The sequence below is a fragment of the Podarcis melisellensis genome, assembly GCF_964234715.1.
Source record: "Podarcis melisellensis genome assembly, chromosome: W".
Taxonomy (NCBI): domain Eukaryota; kingdom Metazoa; phylum Chordata; class Lepidosauria; order Squamata; family Lacertidae; genus Podarcis; species Podarcis melisellensis.
The window spans coordinates 22,051,714-22,058,908 of record NC_138535.1 but is presented as its reverse complement, the minus strand read 5'-3'; positions in this window follow the sequence as shown (position 1 = coordinate 22,058,908).

The following is a 7,195-nucleotide window of genomic DNA, read 5'->3' as shown; positions in this document are numbered from 1 at the left end:
CACAACGGGCAGACAATTCTCTCCACAGATTTCCTCGACCAAACACACATAGAACTCCAGCTCTCTGCAAGCATCTGATAGCGCACTGAACTCAGCTTCAGTAGACGAAAGCGCTATGAGATTTTGCTTCCGGGACCTCCACCCAATCACTGAGTCCCCAAACTTCACCACTAGGCCTGACACTGATCTGCAGTCCTCAGAGTTACCCTAATCTGCGTCCACAAAGCAAGTCAGTTTGACTTCTCCTTGGGCTGGCAACCTAAGACAAAAATCTTTGGTATCTTGCAGGTAATGCAGCACCCGCTTTATACCGTTCCAGACCTGCACACTAGGACTTGAAGCCTCTCTACTGAGCAGATTGACAGCAAATGCAATGTCTGGCCTGCTCCACTGTGACAGATACAACAGACTACCCAGAGCTGACTGAAAGAGTTCAGTATTTTCGAACACCACGCGTTCTACTTGCTGACACTCCTTCACGTATCCAGTCTCCATGGGTGATCTGGCACCTGCACAATCAGACATTCTGAACTTCTCAAGCAACTGTTCAATCTTACCTTTCTGGCAAAGCAAGAAGCTTCCATCACTTGCTTTTGTGATCTGCACGCCTAAATAGGACTTGACATCTCCAAGCTGCTTTAGCTTGAACCGCTTTCCAAGCTCTTTAGCAAACTTCTCCACCTGTTCACCTGTCTGTGTCATGACTAAGATATCATCAACAAACACCTGCACCACTTGCTGTTTTACGCCTGAACCTCTAATGTAAAGACAACTGTCTGCAAGAGATCTCTTAAAACCTAGCTCTTCTAAGGCTTCATGTAGGCACATATTCCAATTCCTGGCAGATTGGCGTAATCCATAGATGGATTTGTGCAACCGCCACACGATGCCTGGCTCACTGACTTCAAACCCTGGAGGAGGAAGCATGTACAACTCCTCCTTGAGATCTGAGTTCAGGTAGGCGACATCTACATCAAAATGGTTCACCTTCCAACCTCTCTGTGCTGCTATCGCCAAAAGCGTTCTTAGAGTCTCCGCTCGAGGACTTCCGGAGGTGGCGCAAAACGGCAATGGCGGTCCTCTTTACACTGTGAAGAGGGGCTCCGCGAAAAAGGGTCGTCCGCTGCGGCAAAGCGGAGACCCATTAAGACAAACCGCAGGCAGAGCGAGCCTGCGGCCGTGGGACTCGGCGGGTGCCAGAAGCCCCCCCAGAAACGGAGAAGGGACCTCGTAAGAGGCTCCGGAGCGTGAAAGGGGGAGCGGCGCTGTGAGTTCATCGCTCTTTTCGCGGAAGTGAAGCCGCGCTGCTGCTGCTGATGAGCGTCGACCTTTCTTCTTGAAAAACATCGGAATTGGCTGCAATTTACCCGTGAGTAAGGAGTACTAAAGATTGACTTAAAGATTGACTTAAATTCATTTAATTCGGCTGAAAACGGGAGGCGAGTAACAGGAAGTCCGTCTCCCGATCCTGCTAATCAGAGCAAAGCAAAGAATTCGGTGTGGGCTGAAGCGCTTAAAAAGAGACTCTGAAAGTAGCACGAAGGGGCATCAATAGACTGTGTTTTTAGAAAGTAAAAGGATTGAAGGATTAAATCTTTTGGTTTATTTTGCTACGGAACCTTCCCCCTACTGTGGAGTGACGTGGAGTTAAAGGGGATAACCGAGCTGTCGGGCTGCCAGTGTTGCAAAGGAGAACTGTCAGGCTGTTGAAACTTTCTCTGAAGTACAAATTGTCGCATTGATGGATACATTATCGCTTTAATACTGATACTGGAACCTTTCTGTCACCTTGTGGCACTACTTTGAAACAGATTTATCTGGAAGCCTCCTTTTTGAACTTGGGGATTATAAAAGTTGAAATAGGAACTTTGATGGTGGAAAAGAAACTTTCCTTCCTATGAAACACCCCCCCCCCCTAGTGGATTTGCGGAGGTATAGAGGTCTGGGAACTGTACCATATTGAGATTTTTTGTGGTTTAATTGTTTACATTCTGGACTTGCCATTCTCATGGATTGAAAGACTATTTGACCTTGAACAGAGGCAGCTGGGGAATGAGTGGCTCAGGGAAAACAAGAGCAGCTAAAGCTAAGGAAACTAAAGAAAAAGATAAGAGAGCTGGGCAGCTTGTTCAAACAACGTTAATCCATCAACGTAGATCCTCTGTACCAACTGTGCTGACGGCGCAGGAGGAAGAAGTTGAAACGCTTGCCACAGAAGATATGGCAACTGGAGGAACTGATCCAGTCTTGAAACAAATTTTGGAACAATTGGCACTTCTGAATAAAAAGGTGGATGATCAGTCATCTAAAATTGGCAGAGCTACATCTACTATCAGTAAGTTATCAGATCAGGTTTCCCAGCACACCCAGGCCATTGAGAAATTGCAAGGAGCTACGGTAGAGAACTATAAACTAGCTGCGGAAGCCAACCAAAAAGCTGAGCAAGCGTGCAAAAAGGTTGAGGAGATCAAAGGGGAAGTAAGACCTCTGAAAAGACAGGTAGGAGAACAGCAAGCCTACCTGTCAATGGTGGAATTGAAAAGTAAGGAATGTAATCTTAGGCTGAGGGCCGTCCCAGAACTGGAACAGGGCAACCTAGAGGAATTTTTGACGCAGTTATTTTCTAAATTTTGGGGGGTTGAGGAAGACAAAGACTTTAAAATTGTGACGGCCTTCAGATTGGGAAGATCGGCTAAGAAAGACAAGTCCAGAGACTGTTTGGTTTGCTTGAGAACAAGAGAGGAAAGAGACAAGATATTAGGCCAACATTTTAAAAAATCTCTGGAAGTTGAAGGCAAAAGAGCAGAAATTTATAGAGACATTCCTAAATATCTGTTGGACCTTAGAGCCTCATATACAGACTTGGCCAAACTGTTAAGGTACAACGCAATTCCTTACAGGTGGGAATTCCCTCAAGGTTTATCATTTACCTATAAAGGAAAGAAGGTAAGAATTAAAACATTAGAGGACCAGCAGAAGTTCCTGCACGACAACGAGGAGGACCTCCAAAAGAGAGCCGTAGATTCTTGGCCTCCACCACCGGGATTACCACCAGGACCATCTGGAGGCGGACCGGCACCATATCCTTCGGGAACGGAGGATAACATAGATACCCAACTGTGATATTTAAGTACTAGACCAGGATGTCTCTACAGCTTCTTAGTTGGAACATAAATGGCGGGAACTCTCCAGAAAAAAGGAGAAAAGTATTTCATATTTTGAAAAAAGAACAATTGGACATTATCTGCTTGCAAGAAACACATGTGACAAGACTCCACAGAAAAGTGTTAATTAATAAAAGGTTAGGCCAAGAATTTATTTCATCGGACAAAGTCAAGAAAAGAGGAGTGGTGATATATGCAAAGGAGAACTTGTCACCAAAATTTGTATTTAAAGATGAACAGGGCAGAATTTTGGCGGTTGAAATTCAGACACAAGGAGAAAAGTTTTTAATTTTAGGAATATACGCCCCAAATGAAGGGAAATCGGAATTTTTCAAGAGGCTGCATGAGACTATGCTGGACTATTTGGATTACAACAACATTATCATGTTGGGAGATATGAACGGAGTCGTCTCAGTGAATATGGATAAGTCGCAAAGTGCTAACATAACGAAAGACGGCAGACTACCAAAAACTTTTTTCGAAATGACTGACAATTTGGACTTGACTGATATATGGAGGATCAAGAACCCTCTAGGGAAAGAAGGAACGTTCTTTTCTGAGGCCCATATGACATGGACGCGAATCGACCAAATATGGATAACTAGAGGACTGGCACCTAAGACTAGAAAAGTGGAAATCTGCCCAAAAACCTGCTCCGACCACAATGCTTTGAGAATGGAACTGAGATTAAACACAACCGGATCTTTCAGATGGAAAATGAATGACGCTTTGTTAAGAGATCAGGAGATTGTTAGGAAGGCCCAAAAAGCTTTAAAGGATTATTTTGAAATAAATCTAAAGACAAATGTGGAAAAAAGAACAATCTGGGACGCAAGTAAAGCAGTTATGAGAGGGTTTCTAATACAGCAGAATACGATCAAAAAAAGGCTCTGGAATGAAAAGAAGGAGAAGATTTTGGAGAAAATAAGAGAAGGAGAGAAAAAATTGAGATCCAGGCCTAAATCAAAGGAAGTATTGAGAGAAGTGAAGTTTTTCCAGGCACAATATTCGAAACTGATAAATCAGGAGGTGGAATGGAAAATTAAACAAATGAAACAAAGATCCTTTGAATCTGCTAACAAGTGTGGGAAGCTGCTGGCTTGGCAGTTGAAAAAGAGACAAAAGCTTAATACAGTTACAAATCTAGAGATCGAAGGGAGAATGGTTCAGAAACCCGAGGAAATTAGAAAGTGTTTCCAGAGATACTTCAAAGAACTTTATTCACAAAGGCCACAAAAAGATTCGGAGGTGGACCAATTTTTCATAACTAATGGATTACAAAAAATACCTCAGGAAATGAGAGCAACCTTGAACTGTAATATTACGTTCCAAGAAATTGAATGCGCCATCCAGAACCTCCAACTGGGCAAGTCTCCAGGACCAGATGGACTTACTTCCAAATACTATAAGGTACTGAAGGATTCGTTGATACAACCACTGTTGGAAGTTAGTAACCAGATTATGGAGGGGAAGAAGGCACCGGAAACGTGGAAAGAAGCTTTCATCACGTTGATACCAAAATTAGAAACTGAAAAAACCCAACTTAAAAACTACCGTCCTATTTCACTCCTAAATGTGGATTATAAAATTTTTGCAGACATTTTGGCAAGCAGGTTTAAGAAAGTATTAAATGAAGTGATTCATAAGGACCAAGCAGGCTTTCTCCCTGGCAGGCATTTATTTGATAACACAAGAAACATCATTGACATTTTGGAATTCCTACAGACAAACTCAAATACAAGAGCGGTGTTGATTTTTATTGATGCGGAGAAAGCCTTTGACAACATTTCTTGGATGTTTATGAAGAAAAATTTGGAAAGGATGGGAGTAGGGCGGGGGTTTGAAAATGGAATAGAAGCAATTTATTCAGAACAAAAAGCTAAATTGATAGTAAACGACGTGGTGACAGAGGAGTTCAAAATTGAAAAAGGGACACGACAGGGGTGCCCTCTATCTCCTCTGCTGTTTATTTCAGTCCTGGAGGTGCTATTGAACACGATCAGAAATGACCGGTTGGCACAGGGAATTGTGGTCGGAGAGAAACAATATAAACTGAAAGCATTCGCAGATGACTTGGTATTAACATTACAGGAGCCAGCCTCTAGTACTAAAAGAGCGTTAGAATTAATTTCTGACTTTGGTCGGGTGGCGGGATTTAAGCTGAATAAACAAAAAACTAAAGTTCTAGCAAAAAATTTGACAACTACTGAAATAGAGGAGTTCAGAAAAGAAACGGAACTAAATGTGGTTAAAAAAGTAAAGTACTTAGGGGTGTACTTGACCTCCAAAAACTTGAATTTGTTTAAGGACAATTATGAGAAATGTTGGTCAGAGATTAAAAGAGACTTGGAAACATGGTCAAGACTGAAACTTTCCTTGTTGGGTAGAATAGCTGCTATAAAGATGAATGTATTGCCGAAAATGTTATTTTTGTTTCAGGCCCTCCAGATCGTGGACAAGGTGGAATGTTTTGGAAGATGGCAGAGGGATATTTCTAAATTTGTCTGGCAGGGCAAAAAGCCCCGAATAAAGTTTAAAATACTAACTGATGCGAAAGAAAGAGGGGGGTTTGCCCTGCCGGACTTGAGGTTATATTATGAATCTGCAGCCCTCTGCTGGTTGAAGGATTGGATTTTATTGGAGAACACCGATGTCCTCGACCTGGAAGGATTTGATAATGCTTTTGGGTGGCATGCATATTTGTGGTACGACAAGGTTAAAGTTCATAGATTGTTCAAAAACCATATTGTCAGAAGGGCAATTTTTATGGTCTGGTCAAAATATAAAGACTTATTGGAGAGTAAAACTCCGAGGTGGCTCTCACCGATGGAGGCCAAAGCACGTAAAAGACTCAATATGGAGGCCCACTGGCCTAAATATTGGGAAATAATTGAAAAAATTGGAGATAATTGGAGGTTGCAGAGTATGGAAAAGTTAAAAAACAAGGTGCGAGATTGGTTGCATTATGCCCAAATCCAGGAAGTTTTTAAAGCGGACAAAAAAGTGGGTTTCCAGGAGGAAAAATCGAAATTAGAGACAGAGTTGCTAGAGCCAAAATCTAAGTTAATTTCGAGAATGTACAACTTGCTGCTTAAATGGAATACACAGGATGAGATTGTTAAATCCTCCATGATAAAGTGGGCACAGGATTTGGGGCACAACATTATGTTCGAAGACTGGGAAAGGTTATGGAACACCGGAATGAAATTTACGGCATGTAGTGCCCTGAAGGAAAATATTATGAAAATGATATACCGGTGGTACATGACCCCAGTCAAGCTTGCAAAGATATATCACCTGTCTGACAACAAATGTTGGAAATGTAAAGAGGAGGAAGGGACATTCTTACACCTCTGGTGGACCTGCCCGAAGGTGAAGGCCTTCTGGGAGATGATACATAATGAATTAAAAAAGGTGCTTAGATTTACCTTATCCAAGAAACCGGAGGCCTTCCTCCTGGGCATGGTGGACCAGAGGGTGGCAAAGAAAGATAGAATTTTCTTTATGTATGCTACTACAGCAGCAAGGATCTTGATGGCAAAGCACTGGAAGACACAAAATCTACCCACATTGGAAGAATGGCAGACGCAGCTGATGGACTATATGGAACTGGCTGAAATGACTGGCAGAATTCGAGACTCGGGAGAAGAAGAAACGGAGGAAGTTTGGGAAAAGTTCAAGGATTATTTGAAAAAGCATTATAAGTTGTATGAATGTTAAAAAATGCTCCTTTTTAGGAAATTACAGCTTCAGCATCGGAAAATTTTTGAATTGGAAAATAAGGTATAACAAGACAGAAGTGGTGTAATGAAATAATTTTATTGTGTTGAAACTAAAAATTAATGGATTTGGACTGTAATGTTTAGAGACCAGATATCACGATAAAATGGAAGACGTATTATTATGTTTAAAATAAGTTAACAAATTGCTGAGGTTTTGAATCGATAGAGAATGCAGTGCTCGGAAGATGGGGGGAGTCTATTAGATCTATGGAAATATGTATTTGGAAGTTGGATTTTGTATATTATAAA